The following is a 23,913-nucleotide window of genomic DNA, read 5'->3' on the forward strand; positions in this document are numbered from 1 at the left end:
TTGTAAGAACAGAACAAGCCACTGGCTATGCAGGTAACAGGACAGCTGTGTGTGTGTGTGTGTGTGTGTGTGTGTGTGTGTGTGTGTGTGTGTGTGTGTGTGTGTGTGTGTGTGTGTGTGTGTGTGTGTGTGTGTGTGATGTAAGAACAGAACAAGCCACTAGCTATGCAAGTAACAGGACAGCTGTGTGTGTGTGTGTGTGTGTGTGTGTGCGTGCGTGTGTGATGCTCCCCCACCATCAGAAAGCATTCTGATTTCCACATTCACAGGACCCGCTTGGTCTGTCTCTGGAGGGACCACCATGCTGGTACTTCCACTGCCCAGTGTGCTCTGAAGTTGGCATCTTCTGTGTACAGGTGTTGTCAGCAAGACCAGCTTGTTGCCATCCCATGAGCACAGCTGCTTCCACCTGCTGACCACTCAAGGAGGGAAAGCCACCTGTTCCATTCATAGCTCCCACAGAGTGCCACCCAGGGTGCCCCTGCCTCACAGGGAGGACAGTCTCACTGCTCCTGTGGGCTGCTGTATGTGTCACTGTGCTATCAGGGTTTTAACAGAGGGCCACTTCTCTGTGAATAGCACAATGCAGTCGAGACCGATGGTTCCATTAGGGAAGGCCCTGCTGCAGGTGGGCCTCAGCTCAGAGATTCTCTAACCGTGTAAGGCTCCAGTGTGGGGTGGAGCTCTGTTGTCTCTGTTTTGTTAGGATCAGTAGATTTGGGTGAAAGGCAGTAAAAACTACACTGTATCTAAAAACTAAGAGTCTGAGGGAGTGCTAGGTTAAACTGCAAGTTCCCGGACGAGGCACACCAAGATGCCCATTCCATGGGCTGGGTGGCAGCAACACTCGGAGCATCCAAATTAATGGAGGCACCAGATGGGTGCAGGCTGTGGCTTTTCTTGGTCACAAGTCATCTGCCTCGGGTGCTGGACTGGTTGCATGGTATTCCCCCAAAGAGTCAATCCACAGGGAGCTTCAGGGCATGGCTTTCCTTGGAAATACAGTCTTTGCAGTTACTACTAGCTAAGTCAAGATGAAGTCATACTGGGTTAGGTGTACCCTAAATCCAGTGACTGGTGTCCTTAAAGGAAAGCCATGGATGACACACGGGGGACGTACATGCAGGAAAAGGCCAGCAATGCTAAGGCTGGCTGGAAACAGCAAAAGCTGGAAAAGATAAGGAAGGACTCTTCCCTAGAGCCTCAGAGGGATCGTGTATCAGCAGGGTCCTTGGACTTCTCGCGTCCAGAACTGTGAGGGAAGAATTTCTCTTGGTTTAAACCACCTGGTGGTGGTACTCTCGCAGCAGCCCTCAGAATGAGTATAGGCATTGGGGCTCCACTCAGAGCAGGCCTGGGTGGCTTCCCTGGGAGAGGCCAACAAGGTCCGTGGAAGAGTGCACAGCCAGCAGACATTACACTCCTCTCTTCAGAGCACAGAAGCCAGAGCAAAGCAGGCTGTCTGTGGTTTTCATTCCATGGTTGGCTGACCTAGAATCCTGTGTGACCATATCCTTGGATCCAGCAGAGCAGCTTGGGCTGGGAGTCCCCAGGAGACCTATAGGACAGCCTTACCCCGCTCCTGGCTATGCATCCGATTCCCAATTAAGAACCTGGAGGATTCCTCTTTCATTAGACTTCTGTTGCCACAGAAGAGGCTAAAAATGGAATTACCTCTTGAGGAAAGAAAGTTTCTGGTTACTTCATTAAAGAAATCTCATTTCTTTATAGGTGTTGTGTGACATGTATTCACGCTTATTTTCTGATCCAGAGCATAAACAAAGACAAAAAGAATCAATATGAAAAGGTTTTTTCTGAGCTAGCTAAATTATCTTTTTCTTTGTTGCCTCGGTAAGACTTACTTTGTAGTTTTACACACAGAATGAAAGCTCTCATCCAGTTGCCCCCTGAAAAATGTTCACAATGGGTTTGTGATAATAGGAGTGATCCATTAATTCATCAAAGAACATTCATTGGACACACGATGGAAGATGTGCTCATTCTCACAGATTCTGGAAGGATATATAGATAATGCAGCAGAAGTTGCCTGTGGGAATAGAAACTGGGGACCTCCTTTTCACTGTCTACTCTTTTTAAAAAAGTGTCCACATGTATTCAATAATTAGAATAAATAAGTTTAATTTTAGCATGCCAATGATTTCTCTGAAATAATTTTTAAGATAAATAAGTTTTGAGAATGCCTTACATATAGACACTGAAGTAGTTATGGAGCACACAGTTTTAAACAAAGGCACCCTCTCCCCCCATAGACCTTAGTAGTCTAATGGGAGAAACCAACGCTAAAGTAATATTCACACAAACAGTTATAAATACAGGAATCCTCTGAAAGAGAAGAATTTGGTGTTGTAAAAAAGAATATTACAAGGGACCAAATAAAAGCACTATGGAAAACCTGAGAGAATGCGGCTTGTTCTGGAGGAAGGTGGAAGTTAGCCAGACAGAAAGGGCCGGGGATTTCAAACTGAAGCCTTGAGCAGGGTGGGAACTTGGTACATTTCTTTAAATGGAAGAAGGTCAGAGTGGCTGGAGAAGAGTGACAAAGAGAGGAGAGCAGGGAGCAGATTACACAGGCTTCTCATTCATTCAGCAAACGCTGATGGAGTACATGCTTCGTGCACTGTCCCAGCACTGGAGACAGCAGTAGACACACACCCTGAAGTGTGGGTGTCCCAGCTGCCCTGGCATGGCGGCCCTGGCTGATAGCTTTGTCAGGCCACTTTGCTGACTGTGTGTGAGCATCAAGGTTAATACAGATGTTTGTTGGCCTCATCAAAATAGCAGCCATTCTATTCCAGAGTGTTGCTGGGTCCATTCTGAAAGGCCTCTTTGTAGGACACCGAAAACTAAGGATGTTGTATGTAAACTGGTTTTTCACCATCCACTTTTTAAAAAGGCAATAAACCCTCAATTCACTATGAAGAGTAATTAGCCCAAATTAAGTCCCCCACTGCACTGTCATAAACTTGGAGCACTATACCACCAGAATAAGACCAGGCACCAAATAGTATTCCTGAATCAATTCATGATATTTCTGTTATGACTTTTACTCTGCTGTTTTACTCATTAAGGGCCCTAACACAACCCTTCTAGCAGCTCACTGATTTTTTTCTTTATGATTTCTGACTGCAAGAGAACAGAGATCACCCACTTTATAGAGATCATATGTATGCATTATAAAAGGGTTCCAGCCACATTTATGTTTTTCACATTTTCCCAAGAAATGTCTCCTTGCATATAGTTAACAACTTATGCTGTTATATATGGAGACAAGAGGAGAGAATTTCCCTACTTTGCCAATTTAGTTTAATCAGAGCTTTGGGAAATAAAATACTGCCACTTTATCCATATCCCCCCTCCTCTTAAAAATAGATGATGGTATGAAAACAGGATGTCAGAGAACCACGGAGGATTTGCTCACTCAGGCAAGCTTTTTGGAAACCATCTCATCCAACCCCTGCACCAGGCAGATGAGAAAACTGAAGCCCAGAGAAGTCAAGTGAGCCCAGGAGTTGAAGTCACAGCAGATTGGTGGCCCAATCAGGGAAAGAGTCTGGAAGTTCTGACATAATTCAGGGAGCATGTAATGAAATGCTAAAGGGGAAGAGTAGAAACAAACCAGCAAAATGTATGTGAACGTGGTCTGTCCATGAAAGTCACATAATCACAACACACGTAAGTGCTTCTCACTTCCCTTATCCAAAACACAAGAACGGCAGCACCTGTATCTTACCTGTTTCTTTTCCGAGTAGTTGAGTGATTTTGATCTGAGGTTTGGGGAGTGCTTGGGGTTACCAGAGGCAAACTGCCAGTAGCCTAAGGGCTGCCGAAAGCTATTTTGCAGGAGTGCAAAAATACAGCATCACCACCCCGTGGGGAGTCAGCCCACCGGGATCAATTCACAGCTGCCTCGAAGGCCACATGGCAGGAGTCCCCGTATCTGGAATGGGATACACAGGGTATGTATTTGGATAGTCCTAGAGAGTTTGTTTGAGGCAGGAGGAAACATAGACCCCTTCCCAAAGCAACAACAAACCCATTTCATTTGTTACCTGAGAGAAACAGCAGAAAGTCTTCCAAAGATGAGCATCATCTGTTAGAAAAACCTAGAGAAAGATCAAGTTCCATCAAGGACCAGTGAAATGGCACTGGTGGTTTCATCCGCATTTTGAAGACGGTCTGAAGCAGAGAACTATATTTGAATAAAAATCCATCTCTCTCAACTTTACAGAGACGTTCAGTGTCGGCAGACCTCTCTAGGCCAATCTCTTCATATCAGGACTAGATTTTCCTCCCAAAGTAACAAAGAGGTAGAAAGTAGAGAAAGGGGTTAGCTCTCCTTTGGTCTGGCGCCTAAGAATGTACCTGGATCTTTGTAAATTGTTTCATTTAAATTTGAATAATCCCAGCAGAATATGGTAGGGCTGAACTACAGGTTGCATATCCCAGCTCATTGCTCTTTTCTGTTATTCTGGGGTGGCTTGTGTAAACTAGTTGAAATGCACAGCAGCATCTTACTCTGCCTTCCTCTGCTCCCTCCCAGCCCTTGACATCCTCCGTCTCTTCCAGGAGAAGGTTACAAGCCCTAAGCAGCTCCCCCTCAGTAAGAGGGAGCTTGAACAAACAAAAATTAAGGAGTGACCAGAATATATAAGCACCTAGCAAGATGTTCAGGTGGGAACCCTTGAGTAGGCTGGTTTGTGGGCAGCAAAGAAAACCACTGAGGAGAAGGGAGGCAGAAAGATGGTCATGGTAAATCAGTAAAATAGTTCAGGTCATTACCAGCTGGAATGATGGGACTCACATTTTCATTCCCTATTATTTGCAGAAGCATGAAATAATAATTAAGTCTCCTTGGTCACACCTCTATTTTGGACATGCAAATCAGGTGACATTATTTTTAGTTTCCACTGAAATCCTTCTTTCGAGGGACGCAAAGCAGGTTAGAAGTGCAGTGTTAATCCTCCTCTGGGGATATGTAGCACAGCAGTGTACTTCCACCAGAAAAGTTTGAAATGGTAGAAGTTTTTAGAATGATGTTGTCTACCATAATTTTATGCTTAGGTCTGTGGGTGGCACGAGTAGCTGTTCAGCATCAGTAAAGGCTAAAGTCTGTTACTTAAAAAGGTGCGTGGGGGGTGGGATCTGAAGCACACAGAGTCACCAAAGGGTTTACCCACCATTGAGGGGGTTTATGTTACGGAAGAGTGGTACAGATGTGAATCTATTGCTGTATTTCAAAGGTGGTGTTTCTTGAAACATTTTAATGTCCTCCCTCAGTTGGAATCATCTGTGTCCAAAAGAACAAATGGTTCCATACTTTTTCCCCTCCGTGCCTCAGGAGGCTTGCTTTTTTGATGTAGATGGAAATTGGTGTGGAAATCACGAGGGAGGTCCAGGAAAGGCTAAAATCAGCCATTCAAAGCTGCCAGCAAACCCTGGACCCCTTCTAAATTGCTATTTCCATGTCACAGAGTTTTTTTCATTTTAAAACATTTTGAGATATTTTCATGGTGTTGTGGCTAACCATTTTTAGTTAGTTTAAAAAAATGCCTTTATCACCTCCCACCAGGAAACTCATGGAACACACTGTCGGAGATGCTGAAACTTTTTTCATTTGCTCCTTAAAAAAATATTAATGGTAAGCATTAAAAAAGAAAGGGAAAGTGTTTAATTTGGTTTTCAGAAAGCCTTGTTTGAAATTAAAAATTGTACATGTAGCTGAGAATAAAGCATCTGTGAGTAATCACAACCCATAAAGCTGATCGTTTCAACCGACTGGCAGGGCCGGTGCCGAGTCCCCACCCGCCAAGCGGCGCGGAGGACGCCCGCCGCGCTGGCGGCAACAGCTCCGGGTGGGGTGGTTCGGCTTTCCAAAATTAAAAGGCTCTGGTTCCCAAACACTAGTAGGTCTGCTGGAAAAGAATGATAAGGAGAAGGAAGGTAGACAAGGGCTGGGGTAAGTGAGGCTGCTGAGACCAGACTGCTGCTAAGCTTGGCGTAATGAGGAAGCCTGCAGTCCTGTGGAGGAGCAGGAAGGAGAGTCCTATTTGGTCCCCTCTCAGCTTCCATCTTTTCCCAGAAATGAAACCCAAGGCTCTCCCCCATCCAGATTCCCTCCAGGCCCAGGTGACTGCCTGTGGCCAGAGGAGAAAGAAGGCAGATGGTCTTGGTGTTTCTCTCAAGCAGCAGAGCACTCACTCAAGTTCTGATGGCTTACACATCTTCCTGCACCCTGGGGGATGCATGCGTTGGTATGCCTGAAAGTTGGAGAATGTGTGTGTTGGTATTATGCTTTGTTTTACTCGGTGGTCAACGTAAACAGTGGCCTGCTTCCAGGTGCCTTTAACAGAAGAAAAGGTGGGCGACAAAGAAAAGTGTGCACAGCCTCTTGGCCATTGGTTTTCTCCCCCATGTTGGGAAGAAATGCCAATGAAAACAATAGGATTTTTTTTTCTTTTTTTAAAAAAGAACAAGGAACTAAGTGAGATGAAGTTGGAGGGGAAGAGTAAAGAAAATAAAAGAGGGAAGGCAATGTAATTCTTTATGGAAAGAGCTGAGTATATGCAGAATTTCCTGCAGTGGCTTTCACCTCCAAGGGAATCCTAAATCCACCCACAGTCAGAGAAAGGGAATTTGCCCCCCAGAAGGAAGATCTGGTGCACTAAACACTCGGCCAAGTTCTTACTCCCCCAGTTATTTCCTCTCTCTCAAAGGCAAGGTCCTTTCAAAAGCATTGGTAAATAAAGACACCCGAACTGAAGCACATTGATGAACAGTATTAGGGGTTGAATTGTGTCCCCCCCAAATATGTATGTTGAAGTCCTACCCTCCAGAACCTCTGAATGTGAACTTGCTTAGCAACAATGTCAGTGAAGATGTAATTAGTGAAGATGCCGTCATAGTGGGATAGGATGAGCCTCTGATCTCATGTGACTGGTGTGCTTGTGAAGGACTGCGACTGAGGGGAAGGACACACAAAGTAGAAGAGACAATGTGAGAGACAAAGGAGAAGAGAGACGTCTACAGGTCACGGAGAGAGGTTGGAGCAGATCTCTCCTTCACAAGGAACCAAGCCTGTGGACCCATGGATTTTAAACATCCACCAGAACTGTGATACAATATATTTTTAAGCCAATCTGTGATCCTTTGTCGTGGAAGTCCTAGCAAAGAAAGAGGAGCAGTTTCTCTGGAGCGAATCCAAATAGTATCACATAATATTAAAAACAATAAAGGCTAACATCTATCGAGCAATTCTGTGTGTAAGGACCTATGCTCTCTCTGTGTATTGCTTAGGCCTCATAGTTTCTATTTGCCTCAGGTTGTGATTCCTGGAGCTGTGGCAGCCATCCTTATTCATGAATAGGGGAAGGGCTCAAGACTGTACCTACATTCTAGGGATATTAGAGGGTAAAGACAGAAAATACCTGGGTTCTTCATGATGACACTGGACCACTGAATTAACCAATCCTAGAAACTTTTACGTTGAGGTGTTTTTCTTGATGTGAGATAATATCTTTATTATTATGTCACATTATGTTGGATCTTTGTTATGTGTAGACTGGAGCATCCTGATACAATTCCCTCCTGTTATGTTATGTTACCATTTTCCTCTGAAAGTAAAGGTTAGGTTGCTTTCATTTTTACATTTCTAGATCCACCCACAGGAACCAGCATTTGGAGGTAAAAATCAGTTTGTTGAATAAGCAAATGGATGAATGTGTCCTCAAACAGATAGTATTAGTGGCGTTTGACAGATGGAGAGATAATAACTCCACGAATTGTACTGATTTGCTGTAGATCATGGAGTGGTTCTGTGGTTTAGTGGGGAGGCACTGCATTGTGTTTGGTGCCATTTTCTATGATTATGGAATTCTCTCCTCCACATTGCTCTGTCTCCAGTGCTTTCAGTTTGAACATGAGGTACATAGTTCCTATTCTGGCATTGTTTACATTTTTTTAATTTTTTCTGTAAAAACTTTAACGATTTATGTAAGGAAGGGTCTAGAAGCCAGGGACCACATCTGTGCTGTTATCTTTGTGCAGTACTGGCCATAGGTTGAGTTTAATTTGGCAATAAATAAATCCCTCTGGATGAAGATGGTATCTGAAAACATAAAATCCTCAGAGAAACAATCTTCTTTTCTCAGCCTGTATCCTATACACTGTTCAGGAGAGAATGGCTAAATGAGAAATTAATAGGATTGGAAAAAAATTGTGGCCATGTAGGTGTTTTGTTTTTTGTTTTAATTTGGGAGTCAAGGTTCTTTACACTTTGTGTAAGTGGTATTTGCAAATAAGAGATTCTCAAACCCACAGGCCATCCACAAAATTGATGTCACCATTTTGACATTATAGCTCTACATTTGGGATTCATAAATGTGGAATGATTATCTTAACACCCTGGTCTTCCTCTCTGTTTGTCTAATGGTCATTTCTATTTGGATGTCTCATCATGACATCAAATCCAATATTTTTAGGAAAATACTCGTGATTGCTGATAAATGAAACCTGACTTCCTTTCTTGACTTTCTCACTCCTGTTACTTTTAACCCCATTCTAGTGGTCATGCAGGGTCCCAAACTCGGTTATTGTTTATTCATTCTTCTCCTTCACCTTCCATATCAAAACAAGTCCTGTCCATGTTCCTTAAATATATTTAATCTATTCCCATTCTTCTCTGTCGCTATGGCCACCATCCCATTCCCCTCCCTTAGCTACAAAGGGTACTGTTAGTTCTTTGCAACTCATTTCTCTGAATCTAGTATGTCCTGCATAAAATCTACCCTTATATTGTCCACAAGCCTATCTCCTTTGAAGGTTGTGTCATCATGGCATTTTCCTACCCAAACTTCACAGTGGCTTCATTGTTCCTTTTATGTCTGAGTGCATCTGTTTTTCCAGAGTCTTATCCCACTTTGCCTATTTAATTATATGTTCAGTTATGCACTAATATACATTGGTTCCCTCAGACTGGCTGGTTTCCTGCCCATCCCCTAAAATGGATAGTGTGTTTTACTTTCTCATCCCCTGCCTTTATTGCTACCTTTCCTTATAATATCTTGATAACCAGCCTGGTCTAGTGCAATGTTCTCACTTGGGGTGAATTTGGACAATGACACTTTTGATTGTCACAAATGGCAAGGAAGTGTTACTGGCATGTAGAGGGTAGGGGCCTGGGTTACTGTAAACACCCTACAATGCAACGGATAGCCCCTCATGACAAAGAACTGTTTGGCACCAAATGGCAATAGTTTCAAGATTAAGAAAACCTAGCCAAGTAGAATAAGTACCAGAAACAGGAGTCAGTCCAAGATGAGCCACTTCAGTTAGCAATCCTAAGACTGCTGCATCTCCTTTGTTAAATTAGGACGGTGGGTTATATTGCCACAACCCCTCTCCCACCCTTATGTCTGGCTCTCCTTAATGCTTACACTGCCTGTCAATCTGTACACTGTATATACATTTAAGATGGTGTGCTGGATATTGCCTGCTGTTCCTTTTATGGGTATTTCTCTACTCAGTTAGAGCCTGGCCTTCACCCTGACCATGAGCACCATGTCTCATTCCTATGTTCTCTCCAAGGTTTCAAGTAGCACCTTGTCTACTGAGCACAACAAATGCTGAAGAAATCTGTGTTGACTGATTGGATGATCATATTCCCAAAAAAATATTCTCAAGCCATCTGAGACATACGAGTGTGCCTATATATGCTCAGAAAACTAAAACACGGTTTTGTTTGGTCAGGCTAAATGTTGAGAATGTGTTGTCTTGCCTAAAGAAGTAAAGGACATCCTACTCCTTTAGGCTAACCCATTTGGAATGGCTGATAGAGCCACATTCCAGAGAGTTCTAGGGACTCATAATTTGTTAGGATTATAAAGTTAATGCATATTCATTGAGGAAATTGTTATGGTATAAAAATATGAATAGCATAAAATTAAAAATAAATCTTAACCTCACCTCCCACATATAACCATTGTTAACATTTTGATCTATTCATTCAGCTTTTTTAAATGAATGTGAATAGTAAAGAGTAATGTAAATTCAAACCTTTGCTTTTTTAAAAATACACACACACACATACATTCTCATTGCAAAAAGCTAGGAGTATATAAAATAACAAAAGATTTCCCTCCCTCCTTGTCTCATCAATATTTTCCATGGAGATAACCACTATTAACAAAAATAGCCTATATTCCTCCAGACTTTTCTATTCATATAGGAGCATGTATCTTTTTACTTTTACAGAAATAGTATACATATTGTTATGTAACATATGTTTCCACCTTGTATGTTTTCAATAACTCCCTACATCATGTAAATCTACCTCTTTCTTTTAAACCTACATAGTTGTGCCATTGAATAAATGTAGCAGAACTTTTTTTAACAAATCTCCAGTCACTACTGGGGAATTGTTTCAATTTTTGCTCCTATAAACGCCTTTGCAAATAATGTTTTTGTGCATATATGTCTTTTGATACTTGCGCAAGTTTTACTCTAAGATCCTGGAAATAGAAATGATAAGTCGTAAAAATACACAATCTAAACTTTGTTAGTTGCTGCCGGTGTACCCCCCAAAATATTTGCTAATTAGATCTTAAAAATGAATTTATTTGGATCAACCTTGTTGAAATTAGTAGAGTTTTAGTAGAGGATGAATATATAACTACTATTCTTATTTCAATATCTTTGAGGTATATTGCAAAGTCAAAAATGACTTTCAGATTTAGTCTGAGTGTGTCATATATCCTTTGTGTAAAACCTCTCTCCCACTGAACATGGCTGGCCTGTCCTTGATGTCTGAATAAGTAGCCACACAAAGTTTCCCAATAAGAAAAGTAGCATACCTTGGTGACTCTGGAGTCACACAGATTACATTTGACCCCGCCTCTTCTAATTACGAGCTATGTGTCCTTGGGGAAATTACATAACCTCCCTGAGTCTCAGTTTTCTTCTACACAAAATGGAAAAAGTAACAGTAAAGACTACTTTGTGGAAAGGATCAACAGATGCAATTAAAAATCTTCCTATAATGCCTAGCAAATATTTGGTTCATTTTAAGGGAATAATAGCTGTGGCTCAGGCAAGAATGAAACCTGTTACTGAGTATGATCCAAAAAGAGATGTCAGAGGTAGATGTCAGATCAGAATTCCTTTTTCTTCTCAGGCAGGGTCATGTTAACTCTGGAAGATGCTCAGTTCATCCTTGTCACTCGCTTTCCCTACTAGCTGCAGAGAAAACCGGAGGGGAGAATACAATGCCTGCGTTCCCCAGCACAGCAGCCTCTGTGTTATGGGACCAAAGGGGACCTTTTCACCACTTGTTAGTTGACAGGGTTATAATCAGCACCTTTAGGATGAACCAGGCAAGGAACATTCTGCAAGGATTAAGGCAGCAAGGAAATGTTGCCATTCTTGGGTAACTTGAGTCAGTCATTTTGCTGGAACCAGCACACTCTACGGTGATGCAAAACTGTGTGCGCCCTGTGGATACAGAGCTCAGACTTGTCAGGAGAAGATAATGGCAAGAAATTCCACACCAGAATGAGTGATAGTAATTGGAAATAGCTTGAGAAGAAAGCATATGATAAAGTAGCTTTTTTATTATTCTCTTCTGATAATATAAATGATCATTTGTAACACATTTATTTTGACAGTAGTCCAAGACTTTAAAAATATTCCCATGAACCAGTTATAAACTGTGATAACCAATTTCTTGGAGATTATATTGATTAAGGAAATTATTCATCTACTAGATTTTTCAGCTCAGATATTTTTCAAATGTCACTGAAGTCTCTTAAGCTTAAAAAACCTTGCTATTAACCAGTATGCACAGTAAATGCAAAACCGATGGGACAAATATTATGAATAGTACCTCTTAGGACAAAATTTGATTTGTTTGAAGGCAGATGACATTATAAAGGATAATAGTCCAAGATGTCAGTAGTGGGAGTTGGCACGCTACTTGATTTACTTAGCAGCTTTGTCACTGTATAGATTGAGATGTGATTGATTGTAACATTAATATAGAAAGTATGTTAATATTAGAACAGGCTTTAAGATCCCCCACCAGGAAATTCTCCCCCTCCTCAAATTGATATAATTTGGAATAAAGTGCCCTAAGGATACAATGCTTCTTAGACTGCAAGCACTTCTATGTAAGGATTCTTTTTTTTAATCAAAAAATTTTTTTGAGGAATACTTTATATACAATAAAATGCATCCATTTTAGGAATACATTTCAGTGAGTTTTGACAAATTTATGTATACACCTGTGCAACCACCACCAGCACAATCAAGGTAGAGGACATTTTCATCACCCCTCAAGTTCTGTCTTTTCTTAGTCAGTCCCATGCTCCTCAGCCCAGGGCAACTGCTCAACTATTTTCTCTCCCTACAGATTGGATTTGTCTTTTCTAGAGCTTTATATCAATTGAATCTTACTGAGTGTGGTTTCCTGTCTGACTTCTTTCACTCAGCAGAAATGCTTGAGTGAAATCCACTTCAGTGGCCCTGAGCCAGCTGGGGCAGAAATGCCGACTGCTTAGATGAGCCAGGTAAGCCGGAAAAAATGTATCGCATTTCAGGGCAAAATTCTTCTACATTGTTGCATGTATCAGTAGTTCATTCCTTTTTTTTTTTTGTCTTGTTAGTGTTCCATTATATGAAGATAACATGTAACATATGTGTGTATCCAGTCTCCATTCCCTTGGTGGTGGACATTTAGCTTGTTTCTACTGTTTGGACATCATAAATGAAGCTGCTTTATATATTCATGAGTAAGTCTTTGTGTGAACATATGTTTTTATTTCTCTCTTGTACATATACAGTAGTAGTATGGTAGGATGCATAGTAAGGGTGTAGTTAACTTTATAAAAAAACTGTCACACTGTTTTAAAAAGGGTTGAACAGTTCTACATCTTTACAACCAATTCTGTATATTTGCCAACACTTGGTATTGCCAAGTCTTTTTTTTTTTTTTTTTTTTTTACTTTTTTTAGGAGAGCAAGGCAGAGACATTTATTTAGAGATAAAGTGAGAGGACAGAGCCTCTGGCTGACGCCAGGACGGGACAAGAGAGGCCCCACCAAGTCTTTTTAATTTGGTCATTCTAATGGGTATGTAGTGATATCTAATTGTGGGTGGTGATTAATGATGTTGAGCATCATTTTGTGCTTAGTGGCCATGTAATATATCATCCCTTGTTAAGTGTTCACATCTTTAACTCATTTTTTAAAATGGGGTTATTCCTCTTGTAAAAGTTCTTGATATTTTTTTAAGTATATTCTTTTGTTGGATAAATACATATAGCAAATATTACTTTACATATATAATGCTTTCTCCAGTGTGTGGCTTGTCTTTTCAGTATCTTAATACTGTCACTTGAAAACCAGAAGCTGTAGATTTTACTGAAAGGGACTCTTTTTAATTCCTACTCCTGTCTCCTCTAGAGCTTTGAACTTTGAATAGAGCTTTTTGTAGACCCTGAGTAAATCTTTGTTTATTGACAAACTGGAAAAAGCAAGAATATTAGCTCTGAATTGAGAATTTAATTTTAAATATTGACATTCTGGCTTCCTCGAAGTAGGCTATGCAAATTCTAAAATGCAGTTCCATGAGGTAGAAAAAAAATATTGCTGCTCCCATTTTATAGAAAAACAATCTAAGGTGTGAAAAACTGAAGTACATGACCTGAAGTGAAGACAAGTGGCTGAGGTGGGGCACAGAAATGTGGGGAGACCAACTGGTGACAGTGCTGGGTCTGGGCCAAGCCCAGTGCGGTCCATTGCCTGGTGCCCGACCACACTGGGCTAAATAATTACAGCAAGGCCTGGGCCTGAAGGGGTCAGCCTGCACCTCCGGTACTGAGTCTTTCATTTTATTTAGTTTGTTTTTTCCTTTCTCCACCCTCTCTCCCTTCTTTTCTTTTCTTTTTCCCTTTCTCTCTTTTTTTCTGCCTTCAGCTTCATTATGTGCTTCATTCAGCTGTGCTTGGTTTTGCTGGTGTTTCAGTCTCCCCTTTTTCTTCCTTTCTCTATCCTCCCTTCTCTCTCTCTCTGCCAGTCTTAAATGAGGAACTCATCTTTTATAACTTATCACAACCCGATTTGGGGGTTGTGCCAAGAAACATGCACTTGAACGTGTCTGTATAATCTGCTGATGGTGCCAGAGCCAAAGGCAAAAACAAAAATCTGCTTCAGTGGCCCTGATCCGGCTGGGACAGAAACGCCGACTGCATGGACGAGCCATACAAGCCTGAAAAAATTTACCTTGTTTCAGGACAAAGCCCTGATATGTTCTGTTTTGTTTTTATTTTAAATTAAGTTTATTAGTAATGATTATATTCCTACTACCAAGCCTCTGTAAAATAGCAGCTACATGGGTAGATCTTTAAAAGGAGTGATCATTTATTATACAGATCTGGTATTTCCTTGCTTTAAACTTGGATAAAGTCCTCACTCCTTAAGGCAGCCTGCAGAGTCCTGAGTAAGTAGGATCCCTGCCTTCACCTCGCCTCTGCGCACTCTTATGTTCCACTGGTTGGTTGGCTCATTCATATTCACACCGAGCCCCCCCCCCACCCAGGCTATTCCGAGTCCTCCCGTTGATTGCATCAGACAATCTGCCTCCTGTCCCACCTACCCTCCTCCCATCCCTCTCTTCACCCCCCTTCTTCTTCATAATAATGTAATACCTATGTCTGTTTATGAAAAGTATACATGCTGGAAGTAAACTCTAGCAATAAAGAGAATTTCAAAGTGTAATTGAAAAAATTTAACCCACCACTAAGCAATAACTATAATTTATATTTAACATTGTTTCAAACTTTGTTTATATATATACAAACATATATACAAATGTATATGCAGATTTTATGTGTATATATGTGTATGTGTATACATATATACATATATACATTATATATGATATAATACATATATGAACACATACATATGAATAAAAGGTACTTCATGTATACTTTTCCATGAATGACAGGATAGATTCTTAACACTTTATTAAAATAGGATTATATTATACATAGTATTTTAAGTTAAAAGTTTTACATTTATTTGAGTTTATAAAAAAAAGAAATGAAACTGAAAGAAGAGTTAGCTAAACTTTAGATAAAAATTCCTTTACCATAAGTAATATTTCCTAGGAAATCCCTCTAAAGTTATAAAAACACAAATACTTCTTCAGAGTGGGGCAGAGAACTCTATTAATAGAGTCATTCTGTTTTATAATAGCATTATTCAGGCATAATTCACAAACAATAAACTGCACATATCTAAAACATACAATTTGGTCAGTTTTACATATGTGCACGCATGTGACCATGACCAGGAAACTGAACACACTCAGGATATTGAACATACACCTTCAGGTCCCTTTGCAAATCCTTCCATTCCCCCTCCCTCTTAATTTCCCCAGGCAACGGGATGTGGTTTCTATCATTTTCTAGTTTTACATAAATGCAGTCATTCAGTCTGTACTTTTTCTTGTCTGTTTCTCTCAGCATAATTATTTCCAGATTCATCCATGTTGCTGCACATGAGCAGTTAATCCCTTTGTACTGCTCCATAGACTTCCATTGGGTGTATATCCTACCACCTGTTGATCAATCACTACCTATTGATGGGCATTCAGATTGTTTCAAACCTGGGGCTATTCTCACAATAAGTGGAATTTCCTCAAAATGTAAAACATGTGCTCCTCCAAAGATATTGTTAAGATAATGAAAAGACAAGCCACAGACTTAGACAAGATATTTGCAAAGCTTATCTCTGATAAAGGACCTGTGTCCAAGATACAGAAGGACCTCTCAAAACTCAAACGTCAAAAAAACACACAACCCCTTTATATATTTTGACTTAAACAGATTCTTTCAACTCCTTGCTACAAAATGAGAGGAAATTAACACCTTCCCCCAGAATGTCTCCCTTCTTCCTAATTTTGTGGTTATATTACTGTTTTTATATTGTCAAGGGTTATAACATTTTCAGTGTGATCTGTAATTGTAATACCTATTGGATTTATTCTTAGATTTAATACTCACAGATATTTCTTCCACCGTATCTTCTTTACTCCTGAAGGTTTAGTTTTTATTAATTCACAACTGACGGGATCTTGTCAGTAAGCAACTTTATTCAAAAAGGTTGCATGGCCCATTGCTCTCTGATCCCTTACAGGCGTGATAATCGCTTTCTGTTGCTGTTCTTGATCATGGCTTGTGTCTGCTTACATTCCCTTAGGTCTCAGCCTAAAAATCAGTGTCTTTTAAGTTTTAAGTGAGGCTTTCCATGACTCAAAGATCAGGTTAAAACCCTAATTATACACACAGAAATTATATAAAATTATCGTGAATTAATTAGTTGCATGATTTTTGTTTAATAGCCTTTCCTAGACAATATAAATTCTAAAGTGTTGGTAAAATTGTGATATTTCCAGAATCTCTAACCTGGCCTTAATTCATCTCCGTATCAATAGGTGTTTCCAAGGGATGGAGAGAAGCAGTTCATCTCCATATCAGTAGGTGATTACCAGGGGGAGCAAGGGACCCCAGAGGTTGGGTAGGGCCCCTTTTGGCAGCCTGGTCATGAGACACATGGGTGAGCAGAAGTGGATGACTGCTTATATGCAATAAATGAGTTTCTCCCATTTCATTTCACCTGCTGACTGATTTCTGTTTCATAGGTAATTTGCCCCAGGCTGGGAGACAGATTTACCCCCCCACCATCCCCACCGGGGTTACACCTGGGGATAGTCGGCAAGACCTCTGAACCTGAAATCTGTCTTCATGGGTATGACGCTTGGGTGGGCTGCACCTGTGGGTGGTGGGGAGTTCCCAGTGGCTGCTGCCAGTGGGGGGTGAGGACTCACCCTTCCCTCTGGCAGTGGTGGAGGGTGCAGCTTTACCTGGGAGCCCCCTATTTGTGGGGCTTCCACTTGGGGAGTCACTAGTGGGAAACTGGTCCAGGGTAAAGCATTTCCTAGAGGGGTGGGGCTTTCCCCAGAACTGGGGAAGGGTGGAGACACTGGAAACCGTGAAATTAGTCCTCCATGAGATAGAAGACTGCTTAGAGGCCCCAAGTGGCCATGTAGCAGCCGCGATTGTGGGATGTCCGTTTCTCACGATAGTGGAAAGGGTTATTGAAGAGAGAGACACACTTCAGAGTTGCTTGGAGGAGCTGAGCAATGACCTATGGAATGCCCTGAAAAAAGAGAGACAGTTCTTGAAGAAACAGGTTGCACTCCTGGAAGATACCTTAGTAGTGAGGGAGGAGGCAGCAGGAGAATCCACATGGCAGAAGGCCATGGGGGAGGGGGAGGAAAGAGCCATGCCTTCAGCCCTAGAAATGGTAGAGGAGATGTCAGGAGAGGATGAGGGGGTGGGGCTGAGGGCCAAACTCTTGCCGAGGCCACTGCCCGAGGCACCAGGCTCTCCTGCATTAAAGGCCTGCCAGTTGTAATTAAGAAAATAAAAATATAATAACCACAGTCTCCTCAGAGGGAGGAGCAGCTCCCTCCCCAGGTTGTGGAGCACTCCATGCTCCGCCCCTATACCCAGGATGAGCTGGTGGACATGAGCGTCCGGTATAGGCAGAGGCCATCAGAATCTCTGCCTACATGGCTTTTACGTTTCTGGGATATGGGGGTGGAAAACATTGATGTGTCGGGTACTGAGATGAGTAGAATGGCTTCCCTGACAACTCACCCTCCCCTCCAGCAGTGGTTGCAAAATGCCCTTCAGGCCTCAGGGAGTCAGACACTCCTGGAATGGCTGACAGCTGCCATCAGGGTAGTTTGGCCTAATCAGGGTGATTTACCATATTTACCCACTAGCTGGGAAACGTATGTAGAGCTCCAACAGGTACTGCGGGAACTGGGTATGAAAAATATCATCTATAATATGGACCCCTAGGGCCCTGATGAAGAGGTGTTCACTATAGGAATGAGAAATCTGGTGCTGCATACAGCTCCCCCACTCTCTTTTGGTCCCTAGTGACTATTCTTGCCCCCCACAAAGGGCAAACCATAAGTGAGGCTACTCATACTTTAGTAGATCTGGGGAATGTTGAAACAATAAGGGCCTAGAAGGAAGTATGGGCCATGACTGAGAGAAGTGTGAAAGGCCCTGTGAAGGGTCTCAAGAACCCAGATGTGGGTTGATTTGGTAAAGGTCGGGGTAGTGAAAGAAAAACTCGATGGCAAGTCCAATAGGATCTTGTTAGAACTGTGGCACCAATTTAAGCCAGAGCATCAGTACCAGCTGCTGAGGTCCAGGGCACAGAAGCCGAAGGCAAAGCCCCATGTCCGGCCTGTCCCTGTAAGACTTCCTGGGGGACAGTACTCAGGCTCCACCTGGGCCCTCACCCCCACAGGAGGATGATTGGGTGTCACGGTTCGACTGAGGGGGATGTCAAGTCCCCCATGTTGGGGAACGTGGTGGGGACTGGAGGCCACATGTAGAATTAGCAATTCATTGGTCCTGAGATGAGTAGAATGGCTTCCCTGATGACTCACCCTTTCCTCCAGCAACGGTTGCAAAGTGCCCATACACAGAACACACATACAACGTGTCCCAGCACTGGTGGACACAGGAGCTGAGTGTTCTCTGATTTATGGCAACCCTAAGAGTTTTCCTGGGACCTCTGCTGTGATAGATGGCTATGGGGGTAAGGCAATTAGAGTGAAGAAAGCCCAAATCCCACTGGGGATAGGATGTTTACCCCCAAAGGAATATACTGTGTACATTTCTCCTATCCCTGAATATATTTGGGGGTAGATACCCTGCAGGGCCTGTGGTTACAGACCACTGCAGGTGAGTTCAAACTGAGGGTATGTGTGGTAAAGGCAGTTCTGAAGGGACATGCTAAGTACCCACCTGTAGCTCTGCCTGTACCCCAGCAGGCGACAAATACTAAGCAGTATAAATTGCCTGGGGGGCACAAGGAAATTGGAGAAACTCTACAGGAGTTGGAGAAGGTGGGCATCATAAAGCCCACTCATGAGGCTGTGTGGCCTTTTAATTCCCCAATGTGGCCAGTGAAAAAGCTGGATGGCTCTTGGTGTTTGACCATAGATTGTAGGGAATTGAATAAAGTCACACCCCCTTTGCATGCTGCTGTCCCCTCTATGGCAGCCCTTATGGACACCCTCAGTCATGAACTAAGGATGTATCATTATATTGTAGACCTTGCTAATGCTTTCTTCTCTGACATAGCACAGGAAAGTCAGAAACAGTTTGCCTTCATGTGGGAAGGCTGGCAATGGGCATTCACTGTCCTTCCACAGGGATACTTGCACAGTCCCACCATTTGTCACAGACTTTTGCCCAGGACTTGACCATATGGAAGAAACCACAAATGGTGCAGCTGTATTACTCCATTGATGATATGGTCACATCTGATTCTCTTTCAGACTTAGAAGGGGCAGTTCCTAGATTGCTGCAACATCCACAGGGGAAAGGATGGGCTGTGAACAGCACCAAGGTTCAGGGACCTGGTTTGTCTGTAAAATTCTTAGGCCTTACCTGCAAAGACCTGGTATTCAATACAAGATTTTTAAGAAAAGACCTGAGCAGGCAGTTTTCACTTGGTACTGGAATGAGAATTGTGAGAAGGAAGGAAAACTGGTGCAAATATGAGGACAGGGAAAGCAAGTCTGGAATGGGTCACTGACCTCTGCCTCATTACCCACAGCCATGTTCAACCAGGAATGTGCACTGAACTAAGGACCAGAAATGTATCTGGATTTTCTGATTCACATCCTTCTTTCCATCATCCCTGTTCTTGACTAAGGATGGGAAGGTGTTGAAAGGCTCTGTTGGGACTCAGTTGATATTTTCAGGTCTCAGTCACAAACTAGGAACAAAGAACAACAAGAAACTCTCTAAAATAAGAAAGTTTAATAAAACACCTCTCCAAAGGCAAGGAGCTTCTGTTTTCTCTTATTTTAGAATAGGAAAGATAGAGAGGACTTACTTATTCCTCCAGTAAGCATCTATCATGCGCCATGAGCTAGGGGTGCAGCACCAAGCAGAGCAGATACGGCTCTGTCTTGCCCTCATCAAGCCTCCAGCTTACTGAGTAACACTTGAAGGTTACACACTAAGGTTTACACCACAGAAATTGGCAAGCACTACAAATCTGAGCTTGATGTATTGCTTCAGTGATTTTCTAAACTTAAAAATAAGTGATGGAGAAAATGTTAATTAATCATGCAGATTAATCTTAGAAGCCTGCTGTATTTGTAGCTACTACACCGTGAATGGCATAAAAAAATCAAGGCAGTGTTCTAGTATTCAAACATTACTACCCGATTCAGCAAAGAAGTCACGCATGTCATTCATAAATAAGTGAAATTCCAGGATATGTCTTCTTCTTTGTTTCACTTTCCTCTTACTCATTAACATAAACAAAAATATCAACCAACATTCATGTCAGAACCATGTTCATTTAGCATTTGCAGCCATGGCGTGGCTACAGATACAAGCATTTGTCACAAGTCAACAAAAGCATTCTACAGAAACAATCGGCTCCTGTTTGAAATGCATTGTTTTTCCTATCCACAGCATCATTATGAGTTCAAAATCAAAGGTCAGAAAAGGCAAATGTTCTGTACTTTCTGTTGATTTGTAACCACACACCTTCTCACATGAGCATCTCTACATGGCCCAGTGGCCAAACTGATTTACACAGCAGTATTAGTGGTTCTCCCCAGCAACACTGGGTCGGCCAGCCAGTATGAAAGAAAACTTGCATCTTGGGAGGTGGCTATACTGATCCCCCAGGAAGAATTAGATCATGCTGAATCATTCTCTCCTTCTGTCTGCCTCGTGCTACCACTGGGCTCCTGATGGCTGAAGCATCAAGCTAGGTCTGGTCCCTGAGTCAGCATTCACAAGCCAGGCTTACCTCTGAGAAGTCGAGGACCCATGTGAGCACTGAGCCCAAGTACAAGCCACTGATTGGCTACCAGTGGGACATAAGGGCTGGTGCAGCAGCTTCACTTGTGTTGGGGCATCAGGTCTCTGCATTTGGGGGTCCCCTCCTCTTGACATCTTTGTTGTGGTTGTGGTAAATTTAAACCATAGATGGCATGCCACGAGGGGGTAAGGAAGTTGAAATTTTATAACACTTTAGGAATTTGCCCCTCTGGGGAAGTGTTTTGATTTCACAGAGAATCTTCCAGTGTGACCAAAAGAGTAGGTTTCTGAAATGTCTTGTTTTATTGTGGATGCAATTTGTTGTCGAATGACCAGGGTATCCTGGGTATCCTTGCTTCTGGTGCTTGCTAATTCTGGGCTTTATGCATTTAGGCCAGTGGTGCAAGTTCACACTGAAGGCATGCAAGGGGGAAGAGGAGTAGGCAGAAATGTTCTTCAGAGTCCCTGGAACTGGCTGAACTCATAGTACAGAAGACTAAGGAAACCAAAGATTTGTGGTGTCATAGATTAGATGGCCAGGCTAGACTCAGGACTCCCAGTTAGATTAAAGATCTATTAAAACACTTCAACATGTTATTGTACTATATGTAAGCAGACATACTTTCTTAGAAGTTTATTACCAACCTGAAAGCATTCTGGAAGTGGTGGTAGCCCAGTGAATCTGCTTTGGCTTAACCTTTTACAAAAAAAAGAAATGCATACACACACACACACATGTATGTATATACACACATATATATTCATGTACATATATACATCTATTCATATGTCTTATCCACTCATATATATATACATGCCTATATACATACATGAGTAGGTAGATGGGCAGATGCTACACAGACATGCATGAGTCATTGATGCCTCTATCAGTCAGGGTCTAACCAAGAATCAGAAATCATTTGAGTTTTAAAAAAAGGGACTTTAACAAAGGGCATGGTTTACTCAAGTGTAAAGTGGCCGAGAGGCTGTGCAAAGTGCAGCAAGGTGAGTCAGAAATGGGCCAACATCAAGGAGCAGGAGAGACTGTGGGAAGGTGGACTTCTGGAGCCGCAGTCAGGGGATGTGTGAGGAGGCCTTTCTCTAGCCCTCCTCCTCTGTTTTCTGCTCCTCTTCTCCTCTTGCCAGTAGTAGTTTCCAGCCATTAAAAGGCAAAAGAAAGAAGGGGGTGAGATGGATGGGGAAAAACAGTTCTTACCAGACTGGGCACCTGATGGCAGCTGGGACCACCAAGGAAACACAGTGACTTCCCCAAAGGCTGTCTGCAGCAGGGAACAGGGAGCAGGCCCCAGGCTCTTCCCCCCGCACCCCTGTGTCTCTGCCACTCCTCCCACTGACTGCCTGCAGCTAGAGCGCAGCTGCCATGAGCCTGTGAAAGCAGCCTCCCAGAATCAACTCTCTTGTATTAATTGTCTATACTCATGTAACAGGTTACCACAAATTTAAGAGGTATAAAATAACACAAGTTTATGATTCATACTTTCCCTGGGTAGGAGTCCAGTCATGGGTGACGAAGGTCTCACATGTTGAAATCAAAGTGTTGGCCAGTCTTATGTGAGGGTGTGTCCTCTTCCAGGTGCATGCAGGTTATTGACAGAATCGATCTCCTTGTGCTTGTGGGACTGTTTTTTGCTGGCTGTGGAATCTAGAGAAGACCCTAGACAACACACTTAGGTCCTAGCCACCTGGCCCTGTCACAACACAGCAGCTTCCATGTCCAAGCCAGCAGGAGATGATTCCTCTCTGTCTGTACGTCAGTCTCATACTTCATGGCCTAGTCAAGGGGGTGATTGTCCCACTATTTTCATAAATCCTGTCTTCATTCAAGGAGCAGGTATTGTGCAGAGTACATATACCAGCTGTTGGACATTTTGGGGCCACCTTAGAATTCTGCTACCAATGAGATACTGAACAAAAAATTGGATCTGGGGGCAACCAGGCCCAGTCCTGGAACAAATGTGAAATCAAAGCAACTGTCTTTCCCACTTGCTTAAATTTCCTTAGCGAACCTCCTTAATTGCTTACCTTAGATGGAAATGTTAGCAGACCTAGTGACTCCTCGGATTCCTGACACCAAGTCAATTTACTGATGACAATGTCTGTTTGCAGGTAAGAGTCAGTGCATCAAAACTGATGGAACTGGATGCTCCTCCTCCTTCTCCCAACTCGTCCCAGCCCGAGAGCTGTTGCCTGGGAAGATGGGAAGGTGAGCTCCATTTTCACAGTTCCTTATTTTGCCTCCCTGTGTTACTAAGTGCAGGCTCTGAATGCAGCCCGCCACCCACTGCAGAGAGGGGAGGGGGGCCCCAACGTGAGGGTGGCAGGTGGGCAGGAAAGTTCTTATGTGACCAGGGCTATCAAGGTGGGCTTCATGCTTTCTGGGCCTGGCGGGTGGTGAGCGCTTCCTCTGTCCTGTGGATGCTTCTGTGGGTCCTGTGGAGGCCTCGTCGGGGCTGTCCCACCTTGGTGAGGGAGAGGGCATCCATTCCCACAGGGCTCCAGTGGCTCCTTCCTCACCCCCGTCAATCTGGATTCAACCCCAGCCTCTTCCTACTCAATTCCCTTCACCTGCTGTGTGCCTGTCTTAGAAGGATTAAGATGATTACTGACCAACTCCCTCCCTCAGGACCCACTTACACTCTGTAGGAGGTGCTGGCAAATCCTTTGCTCTGACAAACTCACCGGCAGGGTGATGCCCGACTCAGCCATCCTTCCCTCTCAGCCAGCCAGGTCCTCTTTAGGAGAAGTCTGATCTGGTCCACTGAGCCCCACCCTCATTCCAGCCCAGGGCTGACATGCAGGGCAGCCTCTCCCCCCGGCTCCCTTGGGTGGGTGGAGTGAAGTGGGGCTGAAAGCACCATAGGAGCTCCCTCGGTAAACCCTGTATTCCTTAGATGTGGGAATGGCTTAAGAAGATAATATTTGCTGGTTTTCTCTTTTGAGAA

This window comes from Manis javanica, chromosome 2, assembly GCF_040802235.1.
Source record: "Manis javanica isolate MJ-LG chromosome 2, MJ_LKY, whole genome shotgun sequence".
In the NCBI taxonomy this organism is placed as follows: domain Eukaryota; kingdom Metazoa; phylum Chordata; class Mammalia; order Pholidota; family Manidae; genus Manis; species Manis javanica.